The 26,231-nt window shown below is 41.3% G+C and overlaps 1 long non-coding RNA gene across 1 annotated transcript; it reads right to left on the bottom strand.

Moving 5' to 3' along the window:
- Positions 1-143: 143 nt before the first annotated feature.
- LOC121038116 (uncharacterized) lies at positions 144-7,857 on the bottom strand. Its single transcript, XR_005794165.1, has 2 exons — positions 7,643-7,857; positions 144-319 (listed from the first exon to the last, which is right to left on the bottom strand). It is a non-coding gene; the product is annotated as an uncharacterized LOC121038116 (long non-coding RNA).
- Positions 7,858-26,231: the final 18,374 nt, after the last annotated feature.

Here is a 26,231-nt window from a genome sequence, read left to right as displayed (position 1 = left end):
AGTAGGATTGCAAATTAGTCCAATTACTTTAGCAAAACACGTGAGTACCAGTAGTTAAGCTGCACACCGACACACTCCCATCTAGCATTTCTACCTGTATTTGTTTACCAGAATTGCCATAACAAAGTAGTACAGATGAGATGGCTTAAACAACAGAAATTTATTTTCTTGGTTTTGGAGGCTGGACTTCTGAGGATCAAACTGTCAGCAGGTCTGGGTTCTCCTGAGGGCCCTTTTCTTGGCTTGTACGTGTCTTCTTCCAGTGTCCTCACATGGCCTTTCCTCTCTCCATGAGTTCTCTGTATGTTCTAACTGCCTTCTGTTATCAAAACACAAGTCAGACTGGATTAGGGCCCCCTCTCAAAGGCCTTATTTTAACTTAATTATTTCTTTAAAGACCCTATCTCCACATACAGTCCCATTCTTAGATATCAGGAGTTAGGGCTTCAACATATGAATTTGGGAGACACACAGTTCAGTCCCTAACACCACCTCTAGGCATTATTAGCCAGAGAAATTTTAGCACATGTTTGAGCATGCTGATGGCATTTTAGCTCATAATACTAAACAGACTGGATAATTCAAGTGTGCTGTCTTTCTAAATTTTTTTTTAATGTTTATTTATTTTTTAGAGAGAGAGAGACAGAGTGTGAGTGGGGGAGGGGCAGAGAGAGACACACAATCTGAAGCAGGCTCCAGGCTTTGAGCTGTCAGCACAGAGCCCGATGTGGGACTTGAACCCACGAACCACAAGATCATGACCAGAGCCGAAGTCAGACACTTAACTGACTAAGCCACCCAGGCGCCCCAAGTGTGCCCTCTTTCTAAAACGTAATGCTGTACCATCTAGTAGTGAACAAGAATGAGCTATAGCTACATGCATAAATTTGCACTTCAGATTCTTACAAAGAGTATTAAGTGGAAAAAAAAGCAGTTACAAAAGTGTATATGTAATATATCTCCATTTATATTAAGGTGAAAAAAGGCAAAGATAAGTACTTATTTGGGGGATACATCTACATAGCCTTAAAACTATAATAAAGTAAACTCTAAAGAAAAGAAAGCCAATCAACAATAGCCAAAGTATGGAAAGAACGCAGATGTCCATCAATGGATGGATGGATAAAGATGTGGTATACATACAATGGAGTATTACTCAGCAATCAAAAAGAATGAAATCTTGCCATTTGCAACTACATGGATGGCACTAGAGGGTATTATGTTAAGCAAAATTAGTCAAAGAAAGACAAATATATGACTTCACTCATATGAGGACTTTAAGAGACAAAACAGATGACCATAAGGGAAGGGAAGCAAAAATAATATAAAAACGGGGGTGGAGGGAAATGAGACTCTTAAATATGGAGAACAAACAGAGGGTTACTGGAGGGGTTGTGGGAGGGGGAGGGGCTAAATGGGTAAGGGGTAGTAAGGAATCTACTCCTAAAATCATTGTTGCAATATATGCTAACTGGGATGTAAATTAAAAAAATAAATTAAATAAAAATTAAAATAAAGAGAAAGTCCCACCAAAAAAAAAAAAAAAGAAAGGTAATGAGTAACACAAAATTCACAACAGGGTTTCCCCTGGGAAGGAAAGAAGGGGGAATACATTCAGAAAAAGGCATAAGAAACTTAACAAAGGTACCTCAGCATTCCATTTAACTTAGATGGTAGGTATATGTGTTCATTTTATTATTCTTTCATGGAGTAATAAAAAGTGTATCTGATCTTAATTCCTGGTTTGGAGCTCAAAAAACCTTGGCATTTCCTGAGAGATAGGAATGTCTTGTTATTCTGGGGTCCCTTTCAACTTTATGTGAGTTTATGGTAATGAGGGGACTCGAGCAGGGGTTGGGCATGTGAGGACCTTAGATTCAGGATGGAAACTGGTCAGCTGAGAAACAATCAGGTGATTACAGGGCAGGAACTTTCAGGCCCATCACCCTTTTTCCAAGTAGGGGAGAGGAACTAGAGATTGAGTTCAAATAGTCAATTACTTAATCAAACATATCTACTCAATGAAATCTCATAAAAAACCCTGAAACAACTAGGCTCAAGCTTCCAGGTTGGTGGATACACAGACAGGCCGGGACAGTGGCATACCCAGACAGGTCATGGGAGCTCTGCACCCCCATGCCTCCCTTACTTTGCCCTATAGATCTCTTCCATTTGGCTGTTTCACTGCATCCTTTACAATAAAACTGTAATAGTAAGTACATCACTTTCCCAAATTCTGTCAGTCATTCTAGAGAATTTTCATACCTGGGGAAGGGGTGTGGTTGTCATGGGCATCCCCAAAATTTGCAGTTAGCTACATAGAAGTGGAAGCAGTTTGGGGATACCAGAGACTTGTGGCTAGTGTCCTAAGTCAGGGCAGTCTTGTGGGACTGAGCCCTTGCTTGACCTGTGGCTCTGCTCTAGTTATACTTACATTATAGGATACCAAGTTGGTATCAAAGGATTGCAATGGACTTTAAAAATAAAGGAGAGGGGACGCCTTGATCTTGGGGTAGTGAGTTTGAGCCCCATGTTGGGTGTAGAGATTAAATAAACGTTAAAAATTTTTTTCAATATTGCTATTGAAATAATGTATCTTTATTTTTTTTTTTAATTTTTTTTCAAGTTTTTTATTTATTTTTGAGAGAGAGAGCATGAGTTGGGGAGAGGCAGAGAGAGAGGGAGACACAGAATCTGAAGCAGGCTCCAGGCTCTGAGCTGTCAGCACAGAGCCCGATGCAGGGCTCAAACTCACAGACCTTGAGATCATGACCTGAGCTGAAGTCAGACACTTAACAGACTAAGCCACCCAGGTGCCCCTGTATCTTTTTTTAATGCTTATTTATTTTTGAGACAGAGAGAGACAGACAGTGCAAGCCAGGGTGGGGCAGAGAGAGAGAGAGAGAGAGAGAGAGAAGGAGACACAGAATCCAAAACAGGCTCCAGGCTCTGAACTGTCAGCACAGAGCCCAATGAGGGTCTCAAACTCAGGAACCATGAGATCATGACCTGAGCCGAAGTCTGATGCTTAACTGACTGAGCCACCCAGGTGCCCCTGAAACAATGTATCTTTAAATGAGGTATATGCATGTATCACACACTCTCTTCTCTCACTTATATATTATATATTTAATAAGGAAAAATTCAACTACGTGCACTTAAAATCAATAAGACACCGTGAAGTAGCACATACCTTTTAACCATGGGGCAATCGTTACCCAAATGTTCTAAGTCTTGAAAGAGCTGGGATTGCCTGTATCCTCACATCTAATCTTTTAGCCTAATAAGAGCTTCATTCTTTTTATGCACAAAACATTACCAATCTGGCCTTTTTCCAGCTTATTTCCCAAGAATTTACTTAGAATCTGGCACACTAAAAACCCAACTTCATTGCTATTTGCCTCAGTCCTGAAAAAAAATACATAAATCAAATTATTCCCAGGTGGCATTATAATGACAACCATTTGATTTTCCCCAGGTTCAGAATTCCAGAATTCAATAATAATTCATAAGGAAGCCATAATTCATGCAAAAAAAGTTATGTTAATTTCATGCATAGGTTTACTAAATATATATTTAATAGAGTCTCAAAATAACCTTTACCTGAAATAATATTTGCCAAATAACAAGAATGCAATAATTTTTGGATCAAAAAAAAGTCTTTGATCTTCTTAAGTACTCATTTAAATATATTTGCCTCAAACTGGTTCCTAAGTTTTTTAAATTAAAGCTAGCATTACAGGGGTGCTTGGGTGGCTCAGTCAGTTGTGCATTGAGCAGCTGACTCTTGCTGTCAGCACATGATCTCATGGTTCATGAATCAGGCTCTGGGCTCTAGGAGATTGAGCGACCCCCTACTCCTCCCACACTCACACTTTCTCTCTCTCTCTGTCAAAATAAATAAACTTAAAAAAATAAGGTAGCACTAGAAAAGTAAACAAAATAAATTAAACCTAGTATTATACAATAAATTGGCTTTTGATTATAATATTTTATCATAGAAAATATTTATAAGGTGACTTTCACAGAACATAAATATGTGTGTATATACATATACCATGAACTTACTTATCATCACATATAAATTTAGACCCCTGGGAGCTGTCTTTTCTCTAAATTATGCAAGCTCTTGGGGTGCCTGGGTGGCTCAGTTAGTTAAGTGTCCCACTTTGGCTCAGGTCATGATCTCGTGGTGTCGTAAGTTTGAGCCCCACACCGGGCTTGGTGCTGTCATTGCGGAACCTGCTTTGGATCCTCTGTCTCCCTCTCTCTCTGCCCCTCTGCGGTTTGTCCTCTCTCTCAATAATAGAATAAACACCGAAAAATAAATAAATTTTATAAGCTCTTAAAGCTTTAAACCCATTAATTTTTTTAAGTTTTTTATTTTGAGAGAGAGCAATCCATGGAGGGGCAGACAGAGAGGGAGAGAAAAATCCCAGGTAGGCTCAGCGTCGTCAGGGAGGAGCCCAACACGGGGCCGAACTCATGAACCTGAGCTGAAATCAAGAGTTGGACATGGGGCACCTGGGTGGTTCAGTCGGTTAAGCAGCCGACTTCGGCTCAGGTCATGATCTTGCAGTCTGTGAGTTCTATCCCCGTGTCGGGCTCTGTGCTGACAGCTCAAAGCCTGGAGCCTGCTTCAGATTCTGTGTCTCCCTCTCTCTGCCCCTCCCCTGTTCATGCTCTGTCTCTCTCTGTCTCAAAAATAAATAAATGTTTAAAAAAAAAAATTAAAAAAAAAAAAAAGAGTTGGACACTTAACTGACTGAGCCATACAGGCACCCCAAACCCAGTAAATTTTTAAATGATACACACACTCACTGTAAATGTTAACAAAAGATGATTTCAAGAGAAGGTAAAACAATTAAAATAACTTGAAATGTCACTTCTTCTGCCTTCAGTTTGGCTAAATGAAAGTAAAATAAACTGCTACAAAGTGTATTTCTCACTCCTCTGCAGGTTCATATTTACAGACTATCATAATGTATTTAAGGTATGAACAAGTGCCTCCTCAAAAAATGTTTTACTGATATCTAGAAATATAAAAACAATCCTTCAAACTACATTGTTAAGTCTTTATTCCTAGCACTGACCTAAGACTCCAAGGTATTAATAATTTCTCAACAAACTAAAATCTTTATTCTTTAATAACTCTTAAATGCCTATCCAGAAGGAGAAATTATTAAGGAAGATAGCCTTGAATAATCATTTACTCCTGCTCTGTTATTGATTTATTTCTGTTATGGAGCAAGGCAGCACAGATTTTGATTACAAAAGATTCTCTTGATTCTTCTACACACCCTTCAATCTATTTAGGAAAGATACATACAATTCAGTTAAAAAAAAAAAAAAAAAGGAGGGGCACCTGGGTGGCTCAGTCGGTTAAGCGGCCGACTTTGGCTCAGGTCATGATCTCACGGTCCATGAGTTTGAGCCCCGCACTGGGCTCTGTGCTGACAGCTCAGAGCCTGGAGCCTGTTTCAGATTCTGTGTCTCCCTCTCTCTGACCTCCCCTGTTCATGCTCTGTCTCTGTCTCAAAAATAAATAAACGTTAAAAAAAAAAATTAAAAAAAAAAAAAGGAAAGAAAAAACCCACTGGTGTCAATTCAACACTGCCTTTTACAATTACGCCTTCCTATAATAGAGCAATTTCTTTTCTTTTTGATGAATTGTTTATCATTGTAACTCATATTCCCACACTGTTCAGGATTTCACTTACAATTTTCTTTTCTATCATAAAACATCCTCTCGGTTATATTCCAGTGGTTCCCAAACCTCCTTCTCCTCCTCAAAACAAACAAACAAAAAAAAGCAATACCTCTCATCCTTGGCTGCTGGGAGTGTAGAATGGACCACTCTATGAAGGGCAGCTGTCAGTACTTATCACATTTACAAATCCCTTTCCTATAAGGGGCGCCTGGGTGGCTCAGTCAAGCTTCTGTCTCTCGATTTCAGCTCACGTCAGGATCTCAAGGTTTCCTGAGCTCCAGCCACCAGTTGGGCTCTGCACTGGCAAAGAGGAGCCTGCTTGGGATTCTCTCCTTCTCCTCTCTCTCTGCCCTTACCCCACTTATGCTGCTTCTGTCTCTCTCAAAATAAATAAACTTAAAAAAAAAAATGCATTTCCTACCTGACCCAGTTCTCTTCAGACAATCTGACAGTTACCTGTGCAAATGTAGGATACGACATGTATTCATTAAAATATTGTTTCTAGGGGACCTGGCTGGCTCAGTCCGCAGAGCACGGGCTCTTGATCTCAGGGTTGTGAGTTTGAGCCCCACCTTGGGTGTAAAGGTTAAAAAAAATTGTTTTGAATATGTAAAGGCTGGAAACAAGTGTGTACATATAGTGGATTGGCTATAAATTGGAGTATGTCCACAAAATGGAATATGTCACAGCTAAAAAAAGAAAAAAAAAAAACAAAAAAAAAAGAGAGGAAATGTAACTAGACAGTGATAAGGAATATCCAGAATATACTATTAAGTGAAAAAAGCAAAGTGCAAAACAATGCAGAAAATATTGAAGAAAGAATGGAGGGAAATAAGCATGCACAGTCATATTTGCTTGTATTTGCATGAAGACTGGAAGGATAAACAAGAAACTGATTTAAAATGGTTACCTTTAGGGGCACCTGGGTCGCTCAGTCGGTTGAGCCACCGACTTCCGCTCAGGTCATGATCTCACAGCTTGCGAGTTCAAGCCCTGCGTCGGGCTCTGTGCTGACAGCTCAGAGCCTGGAGCCTGCTTCTGCGTCTGTGTCTCCCTCTCTCTCTGCCCCTAACCCACTCGCATTGTCTCTGTCTCTCTCAAAAATAAAGAAACATTAAAAAAAAAAATTTAAAAAATGGTTACCTGTAGAAGACTATGAGGGACAGTACTGGTGGGGACTAGGAAGGAGCATTTCTTCTGTGTAGTTAGTGCTTGTAAAATATTTACTGATTCATGTCGTGTGAAGTCTGAGTTAAAATAAAAACTCCTGCACCTAACATTTTTTTCTATTTCTTAAAATCATAATAAAAGGCAATAAATAAATAAAAGGCAATAAACGGGCGCCTGGGTGGCTCGGTTGGTTCTTAACCAACTCTTGATCTCAGCTCGGGTCTTGATCTCAGGGTTGTGAGTTCAAGCCCAGAGCTGGGTCACCACCACCAACAACCCACCCCCCTCCACCCCCCATCCCTCTAACCCCCCCCCCCCCCCCCCCCCCGGTTTTGGGTTTATTTTAAAAAAAAAAAAAAAAAAAAAAAAAAGGCGATAAATATATCAACCTGAAAAGTCGCTGGTTTGTAACAAAGATGCACTTATTTGCACTGATTTTGTCAAGAATTTAAAAGTGTGTTTTGTTAAAATCATTACAGGGCAGAAACATAAATATGTACTTATATATGTATTTTAAACCTAGTTTAATGAAATGAAGATGTATGTTAAAAGTCCGTGAGCTGTTAACCTAAAGAGACACAAGACTATGATCATTAAATACAACATGGGTCTCTAAACAAGTAAACCAGGTAAAACGGTAATGAAATTCAAAATTCCCTACAATCGTCTTACGAAGACCGTCAGGGGTAGCGTGCGCTCAAGGGCCACTCGGGGGTCCCGGGAGCGCGGGGGGACGGCGGCCGAGGCTGGGGCCGCGCTGACCTTGCAGTAGGTGCGGCTCAGCGCCACCTCGAACTTCGCCTGGTTCTGGTGCGGCTGCTGCGCCAGTTGAAAGGCCTCCTTAACCGACAGCAGCTTCTACTCCGCCCCCATGGCGCCGAGACTTGGCTGGGACGAGCTTCGTCCGCACAGGGGTACTGCGGCCCCGACAGACGGCGGGACCAGACTCCAAATCCGCCTCCGGCTCCGGTCCGCCCGCAGCTGAGCACCCAAGGCGGGGTTACCGCCAGAGCGTTCGAAAGAACTCCCGCGGGACAAGCAAATACCGCGAGACTACCGCGACACTGCCGGGAGGCGAAAATTTCGGCCCTGTCCGCCGTTTTGCGCGTGCGCAAAGGGCCGAGCCAGTGTTGTTTTTTGGTTTTTGGTTTTTTTTTCCCGGCTGGAAGTGAGATGTTTGTGAGTGGTGAGGTTAGGCCGGAAGTGGTGTTGCGTAGGGAATGGGGGAGGGGGGACGAGCTGAACCGCCGCTCGTCGGGCGAAGCGGGAGGCTTGTGGCGCTGGGCTGGAGGTGAGAAGAAAGGCAGCCTCTGATAGGGATGGACCAGAGTCGGCTAACGGGAGATATCCCGGGTTTCATTGGAGGAGGCACCTTCTGCTTTCGCACAGGGGACGAATTGAGGCCTCCCGGGGCGAGAGGGACAGCAATCCGGGGTCTGAGCGGAGCTATTCTAGGGTCGGTTGGAAGAGGCAAGCTGAAATTCTTAGAAGGCCTAGTTGGGCCCGAGAGGACTGGAGAGAAGTCAGGAATCCGCTGGAAAGAGGATAACATGTGAATATGCTTGAAGGTGATACCTGCAAGTTCCTACTCTTAGGATCTAGTGTCCTACCTAATGAGTGCATCGAGGCAATACGGTAAACGAGAGTACAAGAGACAGAAGGTAATGTTAGGTTACGGGTTGTGAGACAGATCTGCAGTGTCTTCAGGAGGGAGTCAAGCCTTACATATCCTTTACAAATGTAGACTATTTTATACAGACAAAAGTATAAATCATACATTGTGTACTCGCCACCTAACTGCAGAAATAAATTACATAAATTCCTTGATAATATAAATTGAAGTCCTTTGTCTGACCCACGCAGTCTCATTCTGTTCCCTCTTGCCCAAGGTAACCACTCTCCCAAGCACTTTTATGCTTTAATTTTGACAACATATATAGTAATGTTTTGCATAATTTTAACAATCAGCAGTGTATATATCCTTTTGTAGCTTGCTTGTTAACTTATGTTTTTAAGATTTACTAGTGTAACGTAACTCTGGTTCATTCATTGTAGCAGCTGAACAGGTATTCCCTTATATTAATTTTTCAGTATTTATCCTTTTTTTTTCTTTTTTGCTTTGTATGCCCAGTGCCTGATACATTGTAAGTTCCTAAATATTAGTTAAGTGAATGAATGCTGTAGCATTTGAGCTAAATCATTTAAAGAATGAATAGGATCTCAAATGACTTAAGGATATTCCATACAAACAGAATACTAGTCAGAAGCAGAATCGTGGAAGTGCATGACAAATTTCAAGAACTTTGGTAGTCTTAGAGCTTAAAATATAGAATTGTATGAAGGATAAGATGAGGCTTAGATTTAAAGAAATTGTCCTGAGGAGAATGCACTAGCTCAGAACGATTAGAGGTTTTTGAATTGTGAGAAAACTGATCAAAACTAATTTTTGTGAGTGCCTGGCAATAAAAATAAATGAAAAGCTGTACTTTTATTTTTATTATTACTTTTTTAGTGTTTGTTTTTGAGAGAGATGCAGAGCGCAAGTGGGGGTAGGGCAGAGAGAGAGGGAGACACAGAATCTGAATCAGGCTCCAGGCTGCACAGAGCTGGACACCGGGCTCGAACTCGCTAACTGTGAGATCATGATGTGAGCCGAAGTTGGGCACTTAACCAACTGAGCCACCCAAGTGCCCCAAAAAGCTGTATTTTTAGAGGATAATATTCATAACACCATGGAGATATGTCTAAGATGTAAGAGTTAGTGTCAGGGAATTAAAGATCACCTGTTCTGCTTACAGCAAGAATGATCATTGCATTAAACATATAAGACAATCATGCATACTTCCTTAAAATCCTGAAACGTTTTCCTAGACCATTCATTCATAGCACCACTTTCCTGAAGAACTGTTTCACACCTTCTGTCAAGCTTGCAACATTTTCTACTTCTGTGTTCCACCTAGTTGACACCATGCTGATACCTTGCGTCCTGTTTCAGTTAAAAAAGGACTTACCCCCCTGGAGGCCTGGCAGGCTGAGTCAGAAGAGCTGGAGACTCTTGATCTCCGAGGTCAGGAGTTTGAGCCCCACATTAGGGTAGACATTACTTAATAAAAAAATAAACTTAAAAAAAAAAGAGGAAGGGGTTTCGCAGGCTTTTCATTACCACTTCTACCAGGTCTATACCCTAATACGTTCCCTCTACTATTATTGTAGGTGAATTGTCTGATTTAGGAGAGGGAGTACGCTCTTTAAGAATGCTTTTTGAGGGTGCCTGGGTGGCTCAGTCTGTTGGGCATCAGCCTCTTGATTTTGGCTCAGGTCATGATCTCCCTGTGGGTCCAGCCCTGTGTTGGGCTCTGTAATGGCAGTGTGGAGCCTGGTTGGGGTTCTCTCTGCCCTTCCTCCCTCCTGTGAGCATGCTCTCTGAAAAATAAACTTAAAAAAAATACTTAAAAAAAATATTTTTTAATGTTTATTTTTTTGAGAGAGAGTGAGAGACAGAGCTCGAGAGGGGAAGGGCAGAGAGAGACACAGAATCCGAAGCAGGCTCCAGGCTCTGAGCTGTCAGCACAGAGCCCGACGTGGGGCTCGAACTCACGGACCATGAGATCATGACCTGAGCCAAAGTCGGACGCTTAACCGACTGAGCCACCCAGGCACCCCCCCGCCAAAGAAATACTTTTTTAATTCAACAGTCTGAAGCATAGCCAATTATAAACTCCTGAGAGGATTGGGTTGAAATAGGAGTAATAAAAATATTTTAAAAAACAATGCTTAAATGACAGTTGGTTTTGTCTAAAAGAATAGTAATTCAAACTTATAAGTGAGATACTAGTATTTTACGTGAGTTATTTTTAGGTAGATTTAGGTGCTAAGCTTTATAAACTAAATCTAAACATAGTTTACATGTATCTTTGTATAAGACCTTTCTGCTACTTAACATTATAAGCAGTTTATTGTAAAATAGGGTATCTTTGATTATCCCATTTTAAAGAATATGTTTTACTAGCCTTTGTCTTACCTGTTACCAAATTGTTCAAATATAGTTTGGTAATTTATTTTTCACTGACTGGTAAAAATAGTGTCATTCATTCTCTCGTTTATTTCAAATACATTTACTGAGTACCTACCATATGACAAACACATTCTAGGAACAGGTAGGTAAGATTCATTTGTGCAAAATCAGTAACCTGAAACTATATCACATAACTATGTTAGTGCATCTTGGTATATAAGGAAACTTCCCGTACAACTAGTTGGTCAACTTAATTGAAATTCTGTCCTAAAGGATGGCTACGCTATATGCACATCTGATTAAATAGCATTATTGCTCGGAAATGACAATGGTCAACCTCAATATGTCTATCTTAAGCATCCGTGCACACGTTTATGATCTTTTAAGTTTTGGCCATGAAGGGATCTGTCCCAGCAGAGCCCATTTGGGCTGTAGAATTACACTGATGTACTTGCCCATGTTATGTATGGTATGTGTATGCTCTGATGTACATTGACTCCTAATTACGAATGTGTCTCTTCAAATTAAAATTCCCCAACTTATGGTTAGACCAAAAACAGGTTTGAGCCTATCCCCCAAAACTCCTATGACTTCCCATTAGGAGAAGGGACAAAAGGAGGGCAGACAAAAGACTTTGTAGCACATTTAGCCCCTTTTTTCTTTAGCTGTATAATGTAAATATCTATAAAATACCTGGGGGAACATGGCATATTTTATCCTTAAAATCGTAATGGCTTGTGGAGCATCTGGCTGTCTCAGTTGGGAGAACATGCTATGCTTCATCTTGGGGTTTAAAGTTCAAGCCCCATGTTGGGTGTAGAGATTACTTAAAAATAAAATCTTTAAAAACCACCACCACAACAACAACAACAACAACCGCTAGTGATTTGAGATTTCTTGGAGGGAAAGAAGTATTAAAAACAAGAAAGCATCCTTACTGGAACTTTTAACTGAGAGGAAGAGTCAATAATTGTTTTCTTTCACCTTTTAAGGGCAGCTATGTATCTAAGTCAGATTGCTTTTAAGGCTACCGTGATTTCCCTCCAACTCTTCTTATTCATTAAAAAGAAATCTAGATGCAGTTGAGTTTCCAACAATTTAGTTCTGGTTTAAACATCGATGATATACACCGTGCTCTGACATCCAAGAGAAATAAACTCTCTAGTCCTTACCAACCTATCTTGGAAGACAGGACATAAGAAAAGCTCTGCCTTTTTCAGACCATGGTGAAATATTTGGAACATGCCATCTTTCAAGGAAACCTCTAACCAAGATTAAGTCAAGGCATCTACCAGTCCCCGAATTCTCTCCCAGATGCACATCTTTTTAAGTATAGTCTGGTACTGTATACAGTAGATTTCTAGTTACTTAGGCTACTTAGCCATCGTTAAAGCATTTATAATAACTAGCCAAGTTGATATTTCCAAGCCCCTCCTAAGGCAACCAACATCTAAAATTGCCACCACTCTAATAAACCCTGACCTCTGTCCCTATCTGTAGGTCTTCCTGAGGGCACCAACCCTTTATATTACTATACACAGAAAACTATGCCAAGAGAGTGCTAGCCTAGAGACAAGGTGATGCATTTTGTGCTGTTGCGTATTACAGCTTCATCCTACTCCTACAGCAACCCCCGTTTCCTCAGTGGCCTCTCCTGCCACTTCCCTGGCACCTTCCTGAAGCTGCATTCCAGCATTGCTCCAGGGTGCCTATTAAAGCTTTTCGTAAAGTTTCAGCCCTTAAACTCGAGATTTGACATTTGTCCAGTGCTAAACTGACCAAACAGGACAGATTTCTCTTGACCAGCTCTTCACATCCCTGTTTCTCACTGAATTATGCCACATCGTGTGACCCATCTTACAGCCATCTTTACTCCTGCCTGTACCTCCAGATCTGTACCCTTCAGTTCTAACTTGCTTCTGTTTTCTGACGTTTCATATCAGAGACCAACAAGGCACCTGAGTAGCATGCTAGGCTGTTATGACTCATGAGATCCTTGAGTAGTCCCTTTGGCATTTGAAGTCGAAGAAGAATCAACAACTACACTTTGTCTATAATGTGTAATCTGTGTCCACAATTATGGTATGCTCCAGCAACAAAAAGATACACAGCCTTTGCTGATATCCTCATTTAAAATGCACCCATATGTACAGTCCAGCAGATTCCTTTGTATTTACCCACAGGAGTTGAAAAGTTATGTTCACACAAAAATCTGCAACTGATGTTTATAGCTGCTTTTTTGATAATTGCCAAAATTTAGGGATGCCTAGGTGGCTCAGGCAGGTAAGCGTCCAACTTTGGCTTGGGTCACGATCTCACCATTCATGAGTTCGAATCCCGTGTCAGGCTTCACACAGGCAGTGCGGAGCCTGCTGGGGATTCTGGCTCTCTCCTCTCTCTCTCTGTCGGCCCCTCCCCCACTTGTACTTTCTCTCTCAAAATAAATAAATAAACTTAAAAAAAATTGCCAAACCTTGGAAGCAACCAAGAAGTCTTTCAGTAGGTGCATGGATAAATAAACTTTTATATCCAGACAATGGAATATTATTCTGTGGTAAAAAGAGATGAACCATCAAGCCATGAAAAGACATTAAGGAACCTTAAATATGTATTACTAAGTGAAAGAGGCCAATGTAAAAATGCTTCATACTGTAAATTCCAGTTTATGACATTCTAGAAAAGGTAAAACTGGAGACATTAAAAAAAAAAAAAATCAGTGATTACCAGGGATTGGAGGGAGGTAGAGATGAATAGGCAGAACATAGGATTTTTAGAGCAGTGAACATATTCTGATATCATAGCGATGGATACATGTCATGCATTTGTCAATTATTGTCAAACTATTGTTAATAGTAAAGTCGTATAGGTATAATTAATGAAGTCTCACAGAAGAATATCACCAAGACTATAGCCTTTTCTTTATAGACTTTCCTGACATCTTTTTTGCTCAAATTTACCGTTCTCTGTGATGCCTCTTTCCAAGCTGGCTTTATAGTTGAAAGGGTAGGTCCCCACATAAATATAACAGCAATAGGCTGATGAATATTGATGGAATATAAATAATGTATGGCTCATTTTTTAAAAAATTTTTTTAATGTTTATTTTTGAGAGAGACAGAGACAGAATGTGAGTGGGTTAGGGGCAGAGAGAGAGGGAGACACAAAATCCAAAACAGGCTCCAGGCTCTGAGCCGTCAGCACAGAACCCGATGCAGGCTTGAACTCGTGAGCCACGAGATCGTGACCTGAGCCGAAGTCCGACGCTTAACCGACTGAGCCACCCAGGCGCCCCTGTATGCTCAGTTTTGAGAGCTGCTTGATATTCCTTATACCCATACTTTGCTTGTGTCCTAGTATACAAGTCTACTCTACTCTTTCACTCAGGTGAGGAATTGGTGGTAGTTAGAAAGGAAAATACTTAGTGTGTCCCCCTAATCAGGGGATTCTAATATTCCTCTCGGGTGAGTGGGGGAAATCCGCTCACCAGACAAATAATAAGTAATCTTAAGATAATGTGTATTTCAGCTTTAACACTATGACTTCCTGGAAGAACTCAAGGAATGCAGGATTTATACTAAAAAATAACAGGCCTTATGGGGACAACGGGGTTAGCACCAAACTATATGACTGTAACTAGAGCAATAACAAAAATGATTCAAAACCTCTTCAGGATTTATTTTAATCAGGCATGATAAGACACACAGACACAGAAATGTCCCATAGTAGGAAGTTTTTATACTCCCAGATCTCTAGAGGCAGGGCATGGAGCATGCCAAGCCATGCAAGGGGCCACAGGGGGAAACAGGAGGTTTCAGGAGGCAGAGGGAGCAGAAGGGAAACTGCAGAAAAGCCTGTCTTGTGGAAAAGCCTAGGTATTTTCTAGGACAGAACCAGTGAGGCAGGATGAGCTGGCTAAGCAGGTTTAAAATTGGGTTTTTGATTGATTTCAACAGGCTCTAGCGCATAGGGACTGTTCCTAGTTGTCAGATACCTGGCTCTGAGATGACTGGGGCGGAGGGGAACATCGCCCGAGTTTAAGAGCCTGATTGGGGTGGGGTGGGGTGTGTGTGTGCAGGTGGGGTGGGCTCTAGAAGGGTGAGTTTGCATATGAAAGTTGTGTTAACCGGTTGAGCCGGTTGCTATCTGTTGAGTTGTTTGCCATCTCTAGAGTAGTTTTGGGGGATGCCCAGTCCCTCTCTGATTCGTGAGAACCCGGATGCCAGAGTGCATCCAGAATACAGATAATAAGAAAATATTAATGCAAATGATTCTAATAACAGTTCTTCACGCTGTAAAATGTTGAATTTTTTTTTTATTTACTTATTTTGAGAGAGATCGTGTGAGTGGAGGAGGGCTAGGGAGGGGGAGAGAGAGAATCCCAAGCAGGCTCCACACTGTCAGCACTGAACCAGATATGGGGTTCAGACTCACAAACCGTGAGATAATGACCTGATCCGAAAGCAAGAGTTGGACACTTAACCAACTGAGCCACCCAGGTGCCCTTAAGTTGTTGAATTTCTAGTAAACACTACAGTAAGTATAAGGCTTTACCTCCCTTCCCATAGAAACACGGAACAACTTGATGGACCGCTATGTAAGAAAGTGCTGTGTATGATACTAAGACCCAAATAACACCAAGGTCAAAGGGCAGTGCAGTGAGCACAGGTTTCCCCTTTGAAAATAGGGCATTCCTGTGAAATCCCCTGCTTTCAGAAAGTTGGTGTGAGGCCACTTTGCTTTTACCAAAGACCTACGTTAGTATGGTAACGGCTCTTTGCACAAAAGTGAAAATCCTCTTTGGATTTCTTTCAGTTAGCAAAAACAGGTATCAATGTAGGTCTGCCCTAGAAGTGAAATGGCATAACACAACCTTTTAGAAAGTGGGGGATACCTGTGCTTCTACGATGGACATACCCAAACTGAACTGGGAGGAAGTCTAAAGTGGCAGATGAACCATGGGCCTCCATGGCTCGCTGTATTCTGCTTTATTAAGTGTACTTTGCAGTTTCTGATGCCAACTTCCAGGTTTTACAGATACCATTTTTTCTTTTTTTATTAAAAAATTTTTTTAGGGGCGCCTGGGTGGCTCAGTTGGTTAAGCGTCTGACTTCAGCTCAGGTCATGATCTCACAGTCCGTGAGTTTGAGCCCCACGTCGGGCTCTGTGCTGACAGCTCAGAGCTTGCAGCCTGCTTTGGATTCTGTCTCCCTCTCTCTCTGCCCCTCCCCTGCTCATACTGTGTCTCTCTCTGTCTCAAAAATAAATAAAAACATTAAATAAAAATTTTTTTAAATGCTTAATTTACTTTTGAGAGAAAGAGAGACAGAGACAGGCGTGAACAGGGGAGGGGCAGAGAGAGAGAGAGAGAGAGACAGAATCCGAAGCAGGCTCCAGGCTCTGAGCTGTCAACACAGAGCCCGACGCAGGGCTCGAACTCACGGACTGTGAGATCACGACCTGAGCTGAAGTTGGACGCTTCACTGAGCCACCCAGGAACCCCTGACATCATTGTTTCTATTTACCAATCTTGGTTTAGGTCATTTGCCTTACAGAAATAGACCTAAGCTGATATGACATAGTGATGAGAAGAGCTTTAGGCCTTTTGCTTCAGGACCCATGATCTTGGATATCCTGAAGGTTGCCATAGCTGGCAATAATAACCTCTGTATTCTAAAGTTTTAATGTCATCTCTCTGCTCTTATTCCCAGGCCAAGGATGCAGTCCAAGAAAGTTCTAAAAATATATCAACAGGTCCAACTTGGTAGTTGATCTAGCCATGGAAAGCCTCATTGGATCCTCACTGGGTCAGACCATAACTGGCATTCTTAAAAACTCTTCCCGTCATAAAGTATCAAGAAGGAAAATGTAGGATATATACCTACCACTTCAAGAAAGCTCCTGTACCAGCCAACAGCCTAACAGATTAGCTAGCTGCTTTGATCGTCAAGCAGATGTACTCAAGCTCAGCACAGCACAGGAAAAATCTCTCTATGAACATTTTTCACATTCTGTGTGTGACCTATTAGCAGGTCATGAAATCAGTTCTGTAAGTCACAGTGAAAGTTTTTTTAAAACAGTAAAATATACAAGTGTTTTGTGTGATTCCTCTGCCAGAATTGTGCTACCAGGAATACTAAGGTCAATTTCAAGATCTGAAAAGAAAATTAACTAATGGAGGGCATATAATGAACAGAATGTATACTGGCTAAGAAATGGCTTTTCAAGCATTTGTCCACTGGTGTCTTGTTTCGTTTTCATAATAATAAAGTTGGTGAGCAGTCTCATTTATGTTCCCGTGACTTACAACTAGATGTGAAGTCTGAGATGTTCAACTGAGATGCATTTGCAAACTATATTTTTTGGGAAAGATGTTATCTAGGCTATATATATATACATATATATATATATATGTATACATATATATTTATATATACACAATTTTTTTGGTGGCATTTAAAACATTTTAATTAGCATTACTTTTAAAATGGATCCTATCGTTTTTAAAAGAAAGAGGAAAAATGAAGTGAAATGTGCAGACACTTGTTCAAGTTCAGCTGCTGCACCTGGAAATGTGAATAGTGACCATGTTGAGAGAAATACTGTAATCTGCAAACTTCAACCTCGTTTGAGCCACATTTCAAAAAGAAAAAGGTAAGTGCAAGACGTTATAATGAAGATTATTTAAAATACGGTTTTATCAAATGTGAAAAACCCTTTGAAAATGACAGACCTCAGTGTGTTATTTGTAATAATATTCTTGCAAATGAGAGCTTAAAACCTTCTAAATTAAAAAGGCACTTAGAAACTCAGCATGCTGAACTTACTGATAAGCCTCTTGAGTATTTTCAAAGAAAGAAAAAGGATGTAAAGTTGTCTACACGATTTCTTGGTTGTCCTACAGCTGTTAGCGAGAAAGCCTTATTATCGTCGTATTTGGTTGCATATCGAGTGGCGAAAGAGAAAATGGCTCACACGGCTGCTGAAAAAATAATTCTTCCAGCGTGTTTGGATATGGTGCGTACAATTTTTGATGACAAAACAGCTGATAAATTAAAAACGATATCTAGTGATGACATAATATCTCTTCGAATGTGCACTATTGCGGAACACTTAGAAACAATGCTTCTTACCCGGTTGCAGACTGGCATAGACTTTGCGATCCAGCTCGATGACAGCACCGACCTGGGGAGCGGCACGACACTCTTAGTTTATGTCAGATACGCGTGGCAAGAAGATTTCATGGAGGATTTTTTGTGTTGTTTAAATATAACCTCACACCTAAGCGGGTTAGATATTTTTACAGAATTAGAAAAGTGCATTGTTGGCCGATATAAATTAAACTGGAAGAACTGCAAAGGGATTACAAGTGACGGAGCAGCAAGCAAAACCGGAAGACACAGCAGAGTAATTAAAAAATTGCCAGAAGTGACTAATAATGGCGCCATGTGGAATCACTGTTTTATACATCGTGAAGCTTTAGCATCCAGAGAAATCCCACAGAATCTCTTGGAAGTACTGAAAAACGCAGTGAAAGTTGTTAACTTCATTAAAGGAAGTCCGCTAAATAACCAGCTTCTTGAAACATTTTGTTCAGAGATTGGAGCTAATCGTACCCACTTACTATACCATACCACAGTTCGTTGGTTGTCTCATGGCAAAATACTAAGCAGGGTTTACGAACTCAGGAACGAGATCCACCTTTTTCTTACTGAAAAAAAATCTCATTTGGCAAGTATTTTGGAAGATGACATGTGGGTGATGAAATTGGCATATTTAACAGATATTTTTGGCATTCTTCACGAACTGAGTTTAAAACTACAGGGAGAAAATAGCAATATATTCCAACAGGTCGAACGCATCCAGGGATTCCAAAAGACACTATTGTTATGGCAAGCGAGGCTTAAAAGCCGCCGTCCGAGCTACGACATGTTTCCAAGATTTTTGCAACGTATCGAAGAGAAGGTTATTAGTGAAAACCTTTTGAAAGAAATAAAATTAGAGATATTGGTGCATCTCACTTCTCTGTCTCAAACTTTTAACCATTTCTTTCCAGAAGAGAAGTTTGAAACGTTAAGAGAAAACAGCTGGGTGAAAGATCCCTTTGCTTTTCGAAACCCAGAATCGGTAATTGAGTGAAACTTGGTGCCTGAAGAAGAGAGTGAATTACTGCAGCTCAGTTCCTCATATACGTTGAAGACTGACTAGGAAGCATTAACATTATCGGCATTTTGGATTAAGGTAAAGGAAGACTTCCCTCTGCTAAGCAGAAAGAGTGTCCCGCTTCTGTTACCATTCACGACAAGCAGTTTGTGTGAGCGTGGGTTTTCAGTCCTGACCCAGTTAAAAGCAAAGGGAAAGAAACGGGTTGAAAGGTGTAGCAGATATGCGGGTGGCACTGTCCTCCTGTGTTCCCGACTGGAGCGAACTTCTCAGCAGGCAAGCACACCCGTCACCTTAAGTGAATCTTCCCTGATTTGTGTTCTTGTGTTTCTTATTTTGTGACATTTTTCTATGCTGAATTCAGATGCTAACACAGCATTGTATGTGGTAACTTGGTTTTTATTTTTGGCATATTTAAATATTAATGAAATCATAATGTAACTTTCCATTCTTTGACCAAAACTTTAATGAGCTTCTGTTAGAGGCCAGGAAGTTTTCTAGAGACATTTGGGATGCAAAATGAAGAAAGCAAAGATCATTCTGTAGTGGAACTTCGTGGAACTGGCAGGGAGAGAGACAGACAGACCATAAATAACCCTTAAAATATTTTATTTATTTATTTTTTTAAAAATTTTTTTTCAATGTTTATTTATTTTTGGGACACAGAGAGACAGAGCATGAATGGGGGAGGGGCAGAGAGAGAGGGAGACACAGAATCGGGAACAGGCTCCAGGCTCTGAGCCATCAGCCCAGAGCCTGACTCGGGCTCAAACTCACGGACTGCGAGATCGTGACCTGGCTGAAGTCGGACGCTTAACCAACTGCGCCACCTAGGCGCCCCACCCTTAAAATATTTTAAAGGTAATAAGTGCTATAGAAACAGCAATAAGAAAGAAGGCTCGGGAACTGTTATATGGGCACCAAATCATGAAGGGCTCTGTAGACCATCAAAGGGCCTCTGGGTTTTTGTCTGAAATGGAGAGCAGTTGAAGGATTATGCAGAGGAAAGATGTGATGTGAATTAGGTTTTAAAAGATTCACTTCGTAGGTGCCCAGCTGGCTCAGTCAATAGAGCATGTGCCTCTTTTTTTAATTTTATTTTATTTTTAATATTTATTTATTTTTGAGACAATGCGAGAGACAGAGTGGAATCAGCGGAGGGATGGACAGAGGGAGACACAGAATCTGAAGTGGGCTCCAGGCTCTGAGCTGTCAGCCCAGAGCCCGACGCGGGGCTCAAACTCACAAACCGTGAGATCGTGACCTGAGCTGGAGTTGGACGCGTAATCAACGGGAGCCACTCAGAAGCCCCTAGAGCATGTGCCTCTTGATCTTGGGGTTGTAAGTTTGTGCCCCACATTGGGTGTAGAGATTACTTAAAAGAATAAAATAAGATGAAATAAATAGAAGACTCTGGCTGACATTTTGAGAATAAATGGAATTCAACGTTAACTTCCCTAAAGAGGATTTTCCTAACCCACCTTAGTTTTTGTTCCATTATTCCCTTTGTTTCTTTTCTTGGTAGTGTATCATTTGTAATATTTTTATTTATTTGATAACTGATTCTGTCAATCTGCTACCCTGGAATGAGTGCTTCATAGGAGCAGAATTCATGTCCATTTTGTATGATACACAGTAAGTGGGGATGTAATGTACATCTAATTAACAAATAATGATCTCTAACATCTGTAACTTGAGGTTGTATTCTCAGGAATAATTGTTAAATGTGTGGCAAAGTCTCTTTTACATTTTTAAAAAAACTTATTTATTTTTGAGGGAAAGAGACAATGTGCGAGCACGGGAGGGACAGAGAGAGGGGGACAGAAGCATGCTCTACATGGACAGCAGCGAGTCCAATGTGGGGCTTGAACTCCCCAACCTTGAGATCATGACCTGAGCTGAAGTCCGATGCTTAACTGACTGAATCACCCAGGTGCCCCCCCCCCTTTTTTTTTTTTTTTTAACATTTAAAAATCTGATTTGGTCAGATAATCTCTATAAGCATTCGAAAATGGCATTGATTGATATGGCTTCCTCACATTGTTGCTGATAATTGAGCAACTTAAATTGCTTAATATGTGTTCCTCAAATTAATTTCAACTTCTGCCTTTCTATAGTCACTGATTCCAGTGGGTGGTGTTGCTCTTGGCAAGGGCTCTCTCTAAAATTGTAAAGGTGAGCAATTCCTTTCCATCAGCTACCGTGCTTAGCATTCTTGTAATATTTGTGTTTTCAGATTTTGTCTTCTATCGAAGGTGATTTTTTTACTTGCCTTTTTGGGACTCGAAATAAAGTGTTGGAATACAGTTCCCCAGGAATATCTCACATGTCTGCTCAGTGTGGATTCTCTGAATGAAGGTATTTGCATCCACATTAAGAATGCTTGTCGGGGCGCCTGGGTGGCGCAGTCGGTTGAGCGTCCGACTTCAGCCAGGTCACGATCTCGCGGTCCGTGAGTTCGAGCCCCGCGTCGGGCTCTGGGCTGATGGCTCAGAGCCTGGAGCCTGTTTCCAATTCTGTGTCTCCCTCTCTCTCTGCCCCTCCCCCATTCATGCTCTGTCTCTCTCTGTCCCAAAAATAAATAAAAAAAAACGTTGAAAAAAAATTAAAAAAAAAAAAAAGAATGTTTGTAAAGGGAGACAGTTGAGGATCATGAAGCTAGAGACATACCAGGGAAGTAAAGATAAAACCTTCTTTCCCTCCCCTGAGTTGTTTGCTTGCATTCCAGAGTAATGGATAATCTCCCTGGAGACGAGGATGGGAAGATATACCAGCAACCCCACAAAACCCTAGAGTCTAATGTCATGCAACCCACTGCATGATGGAGAGGTGACATCTGATCCTTACCATGTCACTCTGTGGGAGTTGGGGTATGGGGAGCTAACAAACAAAACTGATGTGTCTGCTTCTTTTTTTTTTTTTTGGCTGTGAGTAATAAATTGTTTCTGACTCAAAGATCGTGTGTCTTTTTGTCGGTATATGACACTCTGCCGGATCCCTTTGTGCAAGGCACACATTCAAGGTTTCGGGGATTAGGATCTGGACATCTGTTGGGTGGTGAAGGGGGGACTCAGCCTATCACAGTCCACTCTTACCAAAGACTCATACGTATCTTGCATGAGAAAGACACTCACCCATCTTGAATGTGACCAGAAGTCTCAGCCCATTACATCAGCTTAAGTCCAAAACCTCGTCTAAGTCTCACTGGCTCAAAGGCTCAAGTCTTCCACCTAAATCACCTAGGTTAGGTGTGGGTACAGTATCTGGGTATAATCTATCCTGAGGCAAAATCTTGCATCTGTGACCTATCTGTGACCTGTGAAATTAGAAACCAGTTCTGTGCTTCAAAATACCCAGACTGTTCTAGAGTAATAGTCACAACCCGTTCCCATTCAAAAAGGGAGAAAAACATTAAATTCTGGTTCCTTTTTGTAACAGTTCCCTCCTTTTTATCTCTTTTACATTTTACTAAAAGCCACAAAAAAACCCAGGACATACCTCCAATACTTGGCTTGGAAATCTCACATAAAATCCAAGTTCGTTGCTCTCAAGTCCTGTTTTCTATATAATTATAGGACATAATCCATCCTAAACTTCCCCTTTCTATCATTCTATAACAGAACCCCAAAAAACCCAAAAACTGCTGGCGAGGTGCTTCTGAGCCCTCACAGGAGTGCTTTTAACATCCAATTATGCTACAGTTTGTTTACAATGACTTAGGTATTCTTTTTTTTCTTTTTCTTTTTTAAGTAGGCTTCACGTCCAGCAGGGAGCCCAACATGGGGCTTGAACTCATGACTCTGAGATCAAGACCTGAACTGAGATTCAGAGTAGGATGCTTGGGGCGCCTGGGTGGCTCAGTCGGTTGAGCGTCCGACTTCAGCTCAGGTCATGATCTCAGGGTCCGTGGGTGTGAGCCCCGTGCGTCAGGCTCTGTGCTGGCAGCTCAGAGCCCAGAGCCTGCTTCGGATTCTGTGTCTCCCTCTCTCTCTCTGCCCCTCCCCCACTCACGCTCTATCAAAAAATGAATAAATGTTAAAAAAAATTAAAAAAAAGAGTAGGATGCTTAACCTACTGAGCCACCAAGGCACCCCAATGATACAGGTATTCTTTAAGACCATACAGGTTTGGGGTGCCTGGATGGCTCCGTTGATTTCAGCTCCGGTCATGCTCTCGTGGGGCTACACGCTGACAGCATGGAGCCTGTTTGGGATCCTCTCTCCTTCTCTCTGCCTGTCCCCCAGTCCCTCTCTCTCTCTTTCAAAATAAATAAATAAACTTAAAAAAAAGGATGATCTAGGTTTTCTCTACCATGCTCTTCACTCCTGAGACCTCAGAGACCTGAGTCTTTGACACCCGTATTTCTACTAACAATCTGTTTTAAGGCAATGTAGATTTCTTCTACTGTGTTCCCCCAAATGGTTTCAGCCTCCGTGCAGTTGCAAACCACTTTCATATTTTGAGTATTTGTTCCAGCAGGCTTGCCAAAATTTGAAGCCAGAGAAATCTCATTGTTTCGATGACTGTAGCTGCCTCATCTGTTCTCCAACTTCACCTCTGCTTTGGGGCACCTCCTTGCAGATTCTGGCCAAGATTAGCCAAGAGTAACTGTCCCTGGTGACATCCCAAGCTCAGTCGCGGAACTGAAGAAAACAGGGAAACAGAAAAGGGATACTTCCAGATCCTGCTCTAACAAGCTACCATAAACCTAGTGGCTTAAAACAACATGTATCTGTTTAGAAATGAGGTCAGAAGTCCAACGACAGTCTCCCAGGACTAAAGTCAAGATGTCAGCAAGGCTTGTTCCTTCTGGAGGCTCTAGGGAATAATCAATCTCTCCTTTTTTTTTTTTTTTTTTAATTTTTTGATGTTTATTTTTGAGAGACAGAGACACAGACAGTGTGAGTGGGGGAGGGGCAAAGAGAGAGGGCGACACAATCTGAAGCAGGCTCCAGACTCCAAGCTGTCTGCACAGAGCCCAGTGCGGGGCTCGAACCCACAAACCGTGAGATCATGACCTGAGCCAAAGTCGGACGCTCAACTGATTGAGTCAATCAGGTGCCCCCCCATTTTTTTTTTTTTTTAATATTTACTTTTGCAAGAGAGAGAGTGAGAGGAAAAGGGGCAAAGAGAGAGATATATATATAGAGAGAGAGGAGGACAGAGGATCCAAAGCAGGCTCTGTGCTGACAGCAGACAGCCAGATGTGGGGCTTGAACTCACGAACCGCGAGATCATGACCTGAGCCAAAGTTGGACGCTTAACTGACTGAGCCACCCAGGCGCCCCAGGAAGAATCTTTCTTTGCATTTTCAAGCTTCAAGAGTCTGCCTACATTCCCTGTCTCATGGCCCCATCCTGCAGCATAGCACCCCCAAGTATCTCTCTGCTTCCATCATTACATTGCCTTCTCTGTGTCTCTGATCCACCTGCCTCCCTTTTATAAGGGAGACAGAGCGGGGACTGGACTCAGGCCCCCTCAACCCTAACCCAAAACCCAGCATTCCTTGGCAGCTGGAACTCTAGGCCTCTTGAGTAGCGTTATCTCGCAGGAATGCAAATGCAGCATGCTTACCTAAAGGAGGGACTTCATCATGTAGACTGGCAGAGAGCTAACCAAACCAGTCTTCGCCAAGGTGGACCCCAGTGCTGACCTTTCACCGACTTTCTCCCTCATTATAATACTAAAAATCCTGCGGGGGCGGGGGAGGGAGGGAGGGTGGAGATTGATCATGCTATTGAGACATGCCATACATGCTTGCCCCACTTCCTATTATCTCTTCCCACCCATTCACGCTTAGGTCACTCCTTTCCCTCAGTCTCTTTAAAAACATTCCCTGGCCTTTGCTCCTTTGGACGCCCATCAATTTCTATTTCTTAGGGAACCCAAGGACTGGAGCTGGTGATATAAGGACCCTTAAAAAGACATTGGACCATCCAGACAATCCATTATAATCTTTCCATCTCAAGATCCTTAACTTAATCACTTTTGCAAAGTCCCTCCAACTGTGTAAGGTAATGTATTCACAGTTTCCTGGGGATTAGGATATTGTGGAGCCGTTACTCTTGCCTGCCACAACAGAAAATAAAAACAAGAAGCAAATAAGATGATAAGTATTCAAAACATTCATTGAGAGAACATTATGAAACACACTGTGCTAAGACCTTTAAAAGCCTCATTTCTCTTCATCCTTTAGCAACCAAGAATGCCAGCCAACAAAAGAGACATTTTTAATAAGGAAGTCCAGAATTACTGAAAACTCTTAAAGTTCAAGGAAACAAAGTACAAATTAGAACTGAGTTCAAGGTTTTCGACGTGTGACCCTAGCTTTCCTGTCAAGTCTCAGGCTACACTCTATTTATCAATAAAACTAGCTTTTGATCTTTTTCCAGAAAAAGTCCCATGCTTTCCCATTATTCTGCCTTTGCTTGAGCAATTGGTACCATCTGAAATCTCTTTCCTCCAACTCTGGATGTCAGCATTCTATTCCTTTTTCTAGAACTTCCTATAAGGGGCATAATAAATTATATATATATTTTTTCCTGTAGCTTCTTTCACTCAGTGTGAACACTTTTAGATGCTTCAGTGTATCAGTAGTGTATGCCTTTGCATTGCTGAGTGGTATTCCATTGTATGACTAGATCACAATTTGTTTATTCTTTTCTTGTTGGACATTTACATTGTTTAGTTTGGGGGTTTTATGGACTAAGCTCAATGAACATTTCATGTGTAAATCTTCAGATAGACGTGTTCATCTTTTTCTTGGTAAATATCTTCTTTGGTGAGGTATCTGTTCAATTATTTTGCCGATTTAAAAATTTGTGTTGCGTTTCTTGTTGTTTCTGAGTTGTTGAGTTCCTTCTATTTTCTAGACACAAGCTTTAAATCAGTAATCAGCATTCACATTATTATGACCTGTGAATATCATTCACAGTTAAACTTACAGTATTCTATGATTGTTTCCTTTCTTGTAAACTTCTTGCTCACCCCAGAGGTAATAACTATCTCCCCTCAACCCCCAGCCAAGCTTATTTGTTTACGTACTTGGTATTCTATTTAGTTTCCATGTATTGTGCTCTGGGAAGGATGTTTCTAAGGAAAGAAAAAGAAAGAAAGAAAGAAAGAAAGAAAGAAAGAAAGAAAGAAAGAAAGAAAGAAAGAAAGAAAGAAAGAAAGA

Source organism: Herpailurus yagouaroundi, unplaced genomic scaffold, assembly GCF_014898765.1.
Source record: "Herpailurus yagouaroundi ecotype Mexico unplaced genomic scaffold, PumYag 28, whole genome shotgun sequence".
NCBI classification, from domain to species: domain Eukaryota; kingdom Metazoa; phylum Chordata; class Mammalia; order Carnivora; family Felidae; genus Herpailurus; species Herpailurus yagouaroundi.
This window is presented reverse-complemented; position numbering and strand designations above follow the sequence as displayed.